The sequence below is a fragment of the Bos indicus x Bos taurus genome, chromosome 27, assembly GCF_003369695.1.
Source record: "Bos indicus x Bos taurus breed Angus x Brahman F1 hybrid chromosome 27, Bos_hybrid_MaternalHap_v2.0, whole genome shotgun sequence".
NCBI lineage: Eukaryota > Metazoa > Chordata > Mammalia > Artiodactyla > Bovidae > Bos > Bos indicus x Bos taurus.
In genome coordinates, this window is record NC_040102.1 from 41,983,073 (window position 1) to 41,995,098 (window position 12,026).

At 47.5% G+C, this 12,026-nt stretch overlaps 1 protein-coding gene across 2 annotated transcripts in view; it reads right to left on the reverse strand.

Annotated features, from left to right (window-relative positions):
* The window catches only part of LOC113885060 (ubiquitin-conjugating enzyme E2 E2), a 374,924-nt gene that overhangs the window by 195,063 nt on the left and 167,835 nt on the right, over positions 1-12,026 (reverse strand). The window lies entirely within an intron of this gene.

The window sequence follows — 12,026 nt, forward strand, 5'->3', positions numbered from 1 at the left end:
GCCTCTCCTTCCTTTTCAGCCAATTCTTACTGACGTTTAGAATTCTTGAGAAAAGTCCTTAACAGAATTTTACAGGGAAATACTAGCCAAAAATGTTAGATCGATCTACATGACCATCTGCCAGAACCCAGACTTTCTACCAGCTGGTAACACATGCTGTGACTGAAAACCCGTTTCTGTCAGAGGACCTGACTTTTGACTGATACGCGCCACTTACAAGCGCTGAAACTTCAGAACTCTAAGAAAGACACCAGCCACTGTGCTGGACGTTTCGCATAACCCTATTCCATTCTCACAGCTCAGTGCGGTAGGTATATCACTCACGCTTTGAAAAACAGACACAAACGCTCAAGGAGTTGGCAGACCTGACCAAGTTTACAAAGCAGAAAGATTTGGAATTCAAACTGAAACCTGTCCAGCGTGTTATACTATACCATGTGACTTACCATCTATAAAATTAATGAAAATAAACCCAAGGATATTATAAAGAAATCCATTGCTATATTTCTCAAAAATTCCTGACTTGTAAGCAGCATCAACTTTGTCCACACTTTATTTCACATTAGAGAAATACCTAACTACCTGAATCAAAGAAGCCAGATTTCTAATACTAACAAAGTGGCTGAACTAAATAGAACAATGGGTAACAGGCTGTGGTAAACTACTTGTATCTCAGGTTCTCTTGCACTCAAAATACCCACAATTTAATATGATTAGACAGCACAGAAAACTGATGGGAATTTACAGGCAAAGTGCCTCTGCCCGTTGCCAAAGGAGTCCTGACTGCAGACTTCACAGGTTTGACAAATCCTGGAACGCGGACGCTGCTGTCCTTGGGGCCGCAAAGAGTTGGACACGGCCAAGCGGCTGAACTGAACTGAGTGCTACAGCTGGCCATTATCTTAAGCACAGAGCATTAAACCTGCTTCTTAAACTGCCAAGAATGCTGACCTCAAAAAAATCTTTGCAAAACAAGGTACCTGGCTGGGACTGCTACGAACACACTGATAAAACAATAAAAAAAAAAAAAAGAAGAGAAAAACAGTAGCCAGTTGTCACTCATAACCTGTTCAATTCCAAATGCTATATTTCTAACAGTCATTCAAGCAATCTATTCATCAAATAACATGAAAAACAGACTCAGAGCTTAATGTAGGAATAATCGGTCTATGTGATGACGACGATAAGCCTGTGGGTTATGGGGAGTAAGCGTGCGTGCTCAGTTTCGCCCGACTCTTTGCGACCCCACGGACTGTAGCCCGCCGGGCCCCTCTGTCCATGGGATTCTCCAGGCAAGAATACTGGAGGGGGCTGCCATTCCCTTCTCCAGGGGATTTTCCCAACCCAGGGCTCAAAGCCGTGTCTCTTCATCCCCTGCATTTGGCAGGCAGGTTCTTTACCACTAGCACCACCTGGGAATCCAATGGGGAGGAGGTCTAAGGTAATTCTCACCTGTTACAGAAACACTCCACTGAGCTGGGCATTTACTTTGATGAATGCAGAGTTAAGTGGAGAGGGAGGGGCGGGAAGAATAATAGTTCATACAGTTCAAATCTTACTGCAGTCACATAAAAAGCCAATGTTCGATAGACACCAATACAGATATTCATCATATGGTATTCCAACATGCAGAATCTCATTATTACTGAGTTTATAAAGAAATAAGTGTATTATGCCTCGCAGTGTGTAATCCAACATCATTCTCTTAGAAAGTAACGTCACAGGAGGGGAATCCAGAGATTATAGGCAGAGGTTGTTTCTCAGATACAGTCAGTAGTACTTTGCTTCTAGTCCCTGCACAGAACCACAGAGAAAAGGGAGACGGCGGTGAGAGGCTAGAGAAAGATCCAGAGACGCTCATGAGACGCGCCGACGGCCCACTCTCTGGTTATTGACAGGGCTGAGTCTCCTCCTGCTGTAAGCAGGGCGCTTTAGCTTGTTCTCCGACTGTTTCTGAAGTCACTGCTACTCCGCCAGGGCACTCATCACATGGAGTCACGGGGGATTTACCATGCTGATGACAGAGCCCTGCTGCATGGAGTCACGGGGGGATTTACCATGCTGATGGCAGAGCCCGGCACTCATCACATGGAGTCACGGGGGATTTACCACGCTGATGGCAGAGCCCTGCTGCATGGCTGCAGCGTTACTCCTGTAACCCGTGTGCAGAGCCAACAGCAACTTCTCCATGCAGTGTCGTATCACTTGACGTCCACAATCGACAAACAGCGGAACAAAACATTAGGCTGGATTTTAAAATCAGGCCTCCTCAGTGAACGGTTCAAGGCTCATTTTATTAGATCCCAGGAAAGTGAAACTGAAAATGTTTGAGAGGTGCAGTTTTTATCTGCTTCTGACCGTCACTGCAACGACCATGAAATCCTGCCTATGGGTATTTCCCTGAATGCTCAGATCAAGTACTGCCTTAAGTAATAACTGTACAAAAATAATCACATTGACTCAAGAGGTTAAATCCATTTTAGTTTCATTAAGTTCTGCTTTGTAATCTTTGCCTCATTTTATGAAAGAATTTTTGCTTATTAATTCTAAGTATAAGCAACCCCTCCCCTTCTAAAAGCAGCCTCCGACGTGCACCCGTGGCCCCAACGCCCCCGTCCCCAGGCAGTCTGCAGCCCGTCCAGCCCCAGGCAGGGCGAGGGGGGCCGGGCTCAACCACGGCACGGACTTGGGTGCAAACAGCAGCGCTTTGAGGCCGCAGGCTCCCTCTGGGCCTTCAGCGGAGTCACAGCCGCAAGGCGTCTAGTGCTGGATCTGAAGGGAGGTATCTTGGAAAATTACTGAAATAAAAACGCGCCTTTGTATTACTGCTAATAGATGCCCATTTAAAAACACATAACTAGAACAGCTATATACCTAAACACAAGTCAGATGAAGTTGTTTTTTCTATTTTGTATCTAATGCAAGGAAGCCATACACACACACGTATGTTTGTATAATATGGTCGAAATCTTCACGACGCTGTGGCTAAAATCATTAACGTACTTTTTATTCATTCATTCATCTTTGGCAGCGCTGTGTCTTCAGTGCTGCTCGGGCTCCCCTCCGCTGCGGGGTGCGGGGCTCCTCTCTGCGGCGGGGTGCGGGACTCCTCTATGCTGTGGGGTGTGGGGGCCCCCCTCCGCTGCGGGGTGCGGGGCTCCCCTCCGCTGCGGGGTGCGGGGGCTTCTCTATGTTGCGGGGCTCCCCTCCGCTGCAGGGTGCGGGGGCTTCTCTATGTTGCGGGGCTCCCCTCCCCTGTGGGGTGCGGGGCTCCCCTCCACAGCGGGTTGCAGGGCTCCTCTCCGCTGTGGGGTGCGGGGCTATTCTATGCTGTGGGGTGCGGGGCTCCCCTCTGCTACGGGGTGCGGGGCTCCCCTCCGTTGTGGGGTGTGGGGCTCCTCTATGCTGCGGGGCTCCCCTCCGCTGTGGGGCACGGGGCTCCCCTCTGCTGCAGGGTGCGGGGCTCCCCTCTATTGTGGGGTGCGGGGCTCCTCTCTGCTGTGGGGTGTGGGGCTCCCCTCTAGTGCAGGGTGTGGGGCTCCTCTCTGCTGTGGGGTGAGGGGCTCCTCTCCGCTGTGGGGTGCGGGGCTCTCCTCCACTGCAGGGTGCGGGGCTCCCATCCGTTGAAGGGTGCGGGGGCTTCCCTCCGTTGTGGGGTGCGGGGCTCCCCTCCGTTGTGGGGTGCGGGGCTCCCCTCCGTTGCGGGGTGCGTGGACTCCCCTCCATTGCGGGGTGCGGGGGCTTCCCTCCATTGTGGGGTGCGGGGCTTCCCTCCGCTGCAGGGTGCAGGACTCCTCTCCACTGCAGGGTGCGGGGCTCCCCTCTGTTGCAGGGTGTGGGGGCTCCTCTCTGTTGCTGGGTGCGGGCCGCAGCGGCTTCCCGTGGGGTGGAGCGCGGGCTCTGGGCGCGTGGGCTTCAGCAGCTACAGCACGCGGGTCTGGTCTGGCGGTTCAAGGGCTCCAGAACACAGGCTCGGAAGTTGCAGCACACAGGTTTAGCTGCTCGGCGGCACGTGGGATCTCTCCCGGTCAGGGATTGAACCTGTGTACCCTGCACGGGCTGGCGGATTCCTATCCACGCCACCGCCAGGGACGTCCCTAATTGTATTCTTGAAATACAAAATACCAGCTCCCAGATTAGAGTTCTCGAGGCATTTTCTAAACTTTCTCAATTCTGATCCTTAACTACTACTCATGTTTAAGGAGTACACTAATACTGAGTGAAAGCAGAAAAACCCTGAAAATCGCTCTGGCTGGATGGGTCTCTTAGCCCATCCCCGCTGCACTTCATTTGGAAGCAGCAGCGGTCACCAAGCAGGACCGCTGTCCTGGGGCTGACGTTGCTTGGAAACTGTTGTACAACGCCCTCATCTTATTCTAAGTTTATGTTCTTTGCCAGTAAGGACAGGGTAAGTTGCCAAGGAAGGGGCTGAGAGTGACAGTGGGAGAAATAAATACAGGGAGGCGGGAAGCCAGCTTCAGGGGAGTGTCAAGGGCTTCTCCGCCACGTCCCAGCATTGGCATGGCCGAAGGAGAACCTTTTTGAGGGATAAAGGGAACAAAACGGGAAAGCTAAGAACAGTACAGATTCCCCACAGCAGGGCAGTTGAGAGCACAGGCTTTGCAACCCACTGGACCAGGGTGCAAAGAAAACGCTCCTTTGTCTCCACTTCACAGACACTTGATCTTAATGAACCCTCTCTGAGCCTCCATATTCTCATCTGAAAAATGAGGATAACAGTATTTATCTCATAGAATTTCGAGAATTAAATTGGATAATACACGAAAATACGCCAAGCAGAGTCCTTGACACAGAGCAAATGAGTCACTGTGCAGAGGTTGCTACCATCATTCTTCTTGCTTTGAGGACTTCACCCATACTCCTTCCCCAGCCTACACAGCACGGGCTCACCTCACACCATCTTTTCACCACACTTTCCAGCCATCCAGCCTTCTTTCCAGGACCTGGCTCCTGTCTTAGGCTCTACACGAGCCTCTCTAAACAGAACGTCCTCCCCAAGACACTAACATGATAGTCCTTCTAAGACCGCCAGGCCACAGCTCCACCATCAGCTCCCGAGAGGCCTCCTAGCCACGCACTCTCTGGGCACACAGCCCTTCTCCAGCAGAAGCCCAGGTTTTACTTGCCGACGGAGCACAAGGCGTCTGCTCCTCTTCCTCAGTTGTCCCTTGAGTCCTGCCACATTAGCCCACAGGCTGAATTCTTCAGCGGTTGTTCACAGCTGCATCTCTTGCACCCAGAAAGAGTCCCAAGTACCAGAAGAAGCAGGAGAGAAGGAGGGAGAAGGGGAGGGAGGAAGAGAGCGAAGGAAGGAAGTCTCAGGGCGGAAAAAGGAATCTGAGGGTTTAAACATCAACACTGGATTGGCCAAAAAGTTCCTCTGGGTTTTCCCAGAAAATTTAGGGAAACCTGAACAAGCTTCTTGGCCAACTTGATACAATTTGATAGGGACTTGGTTTTCTATGTGAGTTGACAGGAAGTGAATTTTTGTACCTAAATGTGGTACTGAAAGGCATGGGATCATGGAAGAAGGGTTTCGGAAGTACACACACACTCACACTCACACGGACATGTGCATCCACTTGCAGATTTCAGGAAGAACTCTGAGAGCGAGCTGCCTGCCGCCAGCCACAGGCTCCCACCCACAGGACACATCAACTTACCCACTGTTTTTCCTCATCTATACATTAAACGGCTCACTTGATTGCTTTCCGTGTGTTTTCTTTTATGACCACATGTGGTTTAGTAGGCGAAGAGATTAGCCAAGAATTCTAATCTGTAGGAAGGTTAGCGTGTCTTTGTAACAGAAATAGGGTTTCCTGACTTCGGTATTCTGGCAAATCTATTTTGCAAAATAAAAGCTCATAAAATCTGCAAAACTACATTAACAGGGCTTCATAAAATCTCATCGGCAGCATTTTGTTTGACCAATGGGATGATAATAGCTCAGACAGGAAGGCGTTGCCGTTTTCACGCTCTGAAATATTAGAAGGTTCAAGAGAAGGGAGTAATCTAAGCAACCTGCTGTGCAGTCGAGGAAGGAGCGTAATTCTCAGCTCAGGTGCCAAAGGAGGATGCAAGTACTTCAGCAAAGCGAGAAAGAGCCCACAGATGGTGTATACAGGATTTTTTTTTCCACTTTCACGCTAGCAAATGTTAACATAAATAAATATATTTCGTAATGGAAATGGTGATGGTTAGTCACTAAGTCGTGTCTGACTGTGTGTGACCCCCTGGACTATAGTCTGCCATGCTCCTCTGTCTCTGGGATTCTCCAGGCAAGAATACTAGAGTGGGTTGCCATGCTCTCCTCCAGGGGATCTTCCTGACCAGGGACTGAACCCGGGTTTCTTGCATGGCAGGCAGATTCTTTACCAGCTGAGCCACTAGGGAAGCCCCTAATGGAAATCAGTTCAGTTCAGTTCAGTTCAGTCGCTCATCGTGTCCGACTCTTTGCGACCCCATGAATCGCAGCACACCAGGCCTCCCTGTCCATCAACAACTCCCGGACTTCACTCAAACTCATGTCCATCGAGTCAGTGATGCCATCCAGCCATCTCATCCTCTGTTGTCCCTTTCTCCTCCTGCCCCCAATCCCTCCCAGCATCAGAGTCTTTTCCAATGAGTCAACTCTTCACATGAGGTGGCCAAAGTACTGGAGTTTCAGCTTCAGCATCAGTCCCTCCAATGAACACCCAGGACTGATCTCCTTTAGGATGGACCGGTTGAATCTCCTTGCAGACCAAGGGACTCTCAAGAGTCTTCTCCAACACCACAGTTCAAAAGCATCAATTCTTCAGCGCTCAACTTTCTTCACAGTCCAACTCTCACATCTATACATAACCACTGGAAAGACCATAGCCTTGACTAGACAGACCTTTGTTGGCAAAGTAATGTCTCTGCTTTTCAATATGCTATCTAGGTTGGTCATAACTTTTCTTCCAAGGAGTAAGAGTCTTTTAATTTCATGGCTGCAATCACCATCTGCAGTGATTTTGGAGCCTAAAAAAATAAAGTCTGACACTGTTTCCACACTTTCCCTGTCTATTTCCCATGAAGTGATGGGACCAGATGACATGATCTTCGTTTTCTGAATGTTGAGCTTTAAGCCAACTTTTTTACTCTCCACTTTCACTTTCATCAAGAGGCTTTTTAGTTCCTATTCACTTTCTGCCATAAGGGTGGTGTCATCTGCATATCTGAGGTTATTGATATTTCTCCCGGCAATCTTGATTCCAGCTTGTGCTTCTTCCAGCCTAGCATTTCTCATGATGTACTCTGCATAGAAGTTAAATAAGCAGGGTGACAATATACAGCCTTGACGTACTCCTTTTCCTATTTGGAACCAGTCTGTTGTTCCATGTCCAGTTCTAACTGTTGCTTCCTGACTTGCATGTAGGTTTCTCAAGAGGCAGGTCAGGTGGTCTGGTATTTCCATCTCTTGAAGAATTTTCCACAGTTTATTGTGATCCACACAGTCAAAGGCTTTGGCATAGTCAATAAAGCAGAAATAGATGTTTTTCTGGAACTCTCTTGCTTTTTTGATGATCCAGCAGATGTTGGCAATTTGATCTCTGGTTCCTCTGCCTTTTCTAAAACCAGCTTGAACATCTGGAAGTTCACGGTTCATGTATTGCTGAAGCCTGGCTTAGAGAATGTTGAGCATTACTTCACTAGCGTGTGATGTAAAGGCACTGCTTGGGAGGAGAAGAAAATTGAACTGTGCACCTGCGAGGTCAGTCACTCAGTCGTGTCCGACTCTTTGCGACCCCATGGACTGTAGCCCACCAGGTTCCTCCATTGGGTCCTCCAGGTAAGAACACTAGAGTGGGTTGCCATTTCCTCCTCCAGGGGATCTTCCTGACCCAGGGATGGAACCTGGGTCTCCTGCATAGCAGGCAGATTCTTTACCACTGAGCTACCAGGGAAGCCCATGTATTGTGGACAGAATTTTGTAAATAATTTGAATTGGCTTTTACATCGCTAAATTTTTAGTTTGGATTGTATTTCTCAGTTCATCACACATAGCTGTAACTTCTAAGAAGAAAAAGTGTATCTTCTACTAGTTTTCTCATAATTACACTAACAATGAAGTATTTACTATGAAGTTTGTGTTTCTGAGACCTGATTTCAAGGTTTAAATCCAGAAATAAGATGCATCATCAACGTAGAGGCGTTATTTTTCCTTCAGAATTTCTTGAATTCTCCTGGCAGAAACGACGGCATTTATAATAATTTTCAGAAGATTTATTCTACTGGTAAAGACATAAAAATAAAACTAGGCAAATGTCATTTTGACAAAAATATAGAGGTGAGCTGAAAATGTTCACTTAGCACACATCCCTTTAAACAGACATTTTATACCAAGTTCACCATGAATGTAAAGGGAAAAGTCTCCTGAACTTCCCACATCTGATGCTGTCACTGCCACGTCTCTCCTCAGACCTGTATTCTTAGGTTCTCGGTGATGCGCCATCCATTCCCCAAAGCTGGACAGAGCAGAAAGACCAAGACTACAAGCTCAGACATTGCCAAATGCAGCGACGACTTTGGCAAAAACCAGGCAGTGCTGAGGAACCCTACTTCCCACGTTTATTCCCACGGATGGTAGCCCATGAGGCTCCTCCATCCATGGGGTTCTCCAGGCAAGAATACTGGAGCGGGCTGCCATCTCCTTCTCCAGGGGATCTTCCCGACCCAGGGATCAAATCCGTGTCTCAGGCCTTGGGAAGAGGGTTCTGTAGCACGAGCCCCACTGGGAGCCGTTTCAACCACAGAAGCAGTGAAGGCATCTGAGCTGGTGGCTCTCCCGAAGCTGGCAGTGGGCTAGACCTGTCGTACAGGCTGTGGTTCGCCGACTCCCTGCCCCCGAAGTGCTGTCATTCCACAAAAGCAATCAAGTCCTTGGCTCCGACACACACTTGTCTCTCTTCCTAAACCTTTCCACTGTGCCTCTGAGGATGGTGTTCTCCATTTTTCCCAGGCAGCAGAGCCATGTGAACCATCTGAGGGCTTGTTAGAACACAGACTGGAGGGTCTCATATGCAGCACTTCTGACTCAGTCAGTCCAGGGTAGGGCCTGATAATTCATATTTCTAACAAGTGCCCAGGTGATGCTGCTGGCCCAGGGACCACACCTGGAGAATCACTGCTCCCAACTTCCTCGATATTATCGGCAAACTCCATACGACATCCTCAGTCTCTTTACAACAGAACACCCCTCAGCTCTCTGAACTCACCTGCATGTATCGCCCTTCTATCTGCTATCTTGGGAGTCTGCACCGGCGTTTCTCCTCCCTCACCCTCACCTCCAGTAAAACATGAAGTCATGTCATTTGCTGACCCGCACGTATTTTGATGTGCCCGCTTCTATCTGCCTCCCACCTTACCCTCAGCTACGACCTTACTACTTGTCAACAGTGTGCTCCGAACACTTTTCAGAACGCGTGCACAACGATCCTTTTAAGACGAGACTCTTCCTTGCTTAAAACCACCCTTCTGAAAGCTCTCCGAGGCCACAGGAGACTCAGCCGGGACGGGTCCCCGCCTTACTCTGCCCAGGCTTCCTCCAGGCCGCCACGCCTGCTGTTCCCAGCCTGGGATTCTTTCCCTGTGCAGTCAGCCTGAACTTCTCAGGCCGCAAGGGCCATCCCCAAGAAAGCCTTTACTGACCCTACAGACCAGGCCAAGTTTCCCTTAATGTGTACTTGTTTCTAACTATCTGTCTTCACATTAAAAAAACAAAAATAACTGACACTTATTACACTAGGCATTTTTCCAAGCCCTTCATACATTTGTTTGTTTAATCCTCACAAAACCCCACAAGGTAGATGCTCTCAGAATTCTCCGCCTTCTCTCCTTTATTAACCACATGGAGGAGCGGGGCACACAGAGTTTAACAGTTCGCCCAAGTTCAAGTCGCTAGTAAGTGCAAGAGCCAGATGCACATTCAGGCCCTGTCTCCAGCCCATAAACCCCGCCTCTTGAGCGCAGAGAATTCTACCAGAGTCCAGTGTTCACATGGCCAGGCCCCACGCAGACACAGTCCGCATGGAGTTGGGCATTTATTAGGTAAATGTGTTGTTGAAGGAACTGATTACATGTTAGCAGAATATTATCTATTATTCACTAGTCTGCATTATTAAGGCTTATTTCAAAAAAGGGCTTTCTACCCTGCCAGCGGTCTCAGCAGAATCAGTTACAGACCTTATCTTGTAGCAACTGCAGTACTATCATTATGTGGATCGAGTCCTTTAATTGCTTTCATACCCACATTTTAATCTACTTGCTAAACCGTTTCACCTACGGGCATATGTATATAGACAACCATATAAGTCAGCATAAACAGAACACTGAGATATTACCATAATCTAGTTATTAAATTTCTGTGACAATTATTTTTAGAGAGGAATACATATTCTTGTGGAGTATCCTTATATTCAAAGGGTACAGGGCACAGCAGTAATGGAGGGGTAAAATATTGTCTTGATCACTTCATTCCATCTGTTACAGTTTTACTAGTTTAAGATGTGATACACATATTCCTTACAGTCTAAATTCTAACTAAAGTCCCACTATCCAGACTCAGGAAACATAAAAAACTCTTTAAGGTGGAGCTGTTTTCCTTCACTATTCAAGCTCTTATTATTATTCACTAACCACAATCTCGGAGAAGGCGATGGCACCCCACTCCAGTACTTTTGCCTGGAAAATCCCATGGATGCAGAAGCCTGGTAGGCTGCAGTCCATGGGGTTGCTAGAGTCGGACACGACTGAGCGACTTCACTCTCATTTTTCACTTTCATGCATTGGAGAAGGAAATGGCAACCCACTCTAGTGCTCTTGCCTGGAGAATCCCAGGGACGGGGAAGCCTGGTGGGCTGCCGTCTCTGGGGTCGCACAGAGTCGGACACGACTGAAGCGACTTAGCAGCAGCAGCAACCACAATCTAGGGACCAAACATATTTCATAAATAATGAGGCATCCTTCATTACACAAACTCAGGAAGCAAACAGACTCACATGGCAGAGATACCTGAGTTTAATTTGAGATTTTAAATTAAAGAGGGTATGTGCTTTGGTTGTTTGTACAAGAGAGGCACAGGCTGAAAAAAAAAAAGCTGAGATTTTATGTCTCCTTGGGACAGTGATCATATTTCTAAATCTTTTCATCATCCCTGGACACAGCACCTCACAGATATCCCATAAAAAATTTTGATGAGCTCTTGGTGTTAAGACAGCCAAGATAAAGTTCTCATTCCTGAAGTTTCGTTTACAGGTACACTATAAATCTATTTTAGACTATTATGAAACCAGTATTTAAAAAATATAGCTGTTCCAATAATGACATTTACAGTTTACAGAACATGCACACACACACACACACACACACACACACACACACACACACGACCCTTCCTCCGCCCAGTCTAAGACAACGTCTCCGTCATTTCAGTCTCCCTCATCTGGCCAGTTCCTCAGTCTTCTTAAAACAGTGGCATTTATGTAACAGGTAGACCAGGCACCTTGCAGAACCTCCTCCACAGGGCTGTGTGTGCCGTTTCTTTGTGGTCAGAGCTGCGTTACATGTCTGGGCAGCATAAGTCAGAGGAGGCGTCACAGGGCCTCCTATGGGGACAACTGATGACATGGACACAAGGTTTGTAGACTAGATAGTAATACGGGTATCAGTGCAATACTCTGATGATTACAAACGTACTCTGATTATATAAAAGTACACCTTGGTTTTTAGGAAATATAGGTCAACTTATTTAGAGGTAAAAAGGCATCACATCTCTAACTAGATTTCAAATAGACCAGCCAAAAAAACAAAGCAAAACAAAACAAGCTTGTCTGTGTGTTTCTAGACAGAGAGAAGGAATAATTAAGTAAACGTGGTAAAGCTTCAATATTTGGGGAATGTGACCAAAGGGTACATAAAAATTATTTTTCCTATTCTTGCAACTTCCCATAACCCTGAAATTATTTCAAAATAAAAAGGCAAAA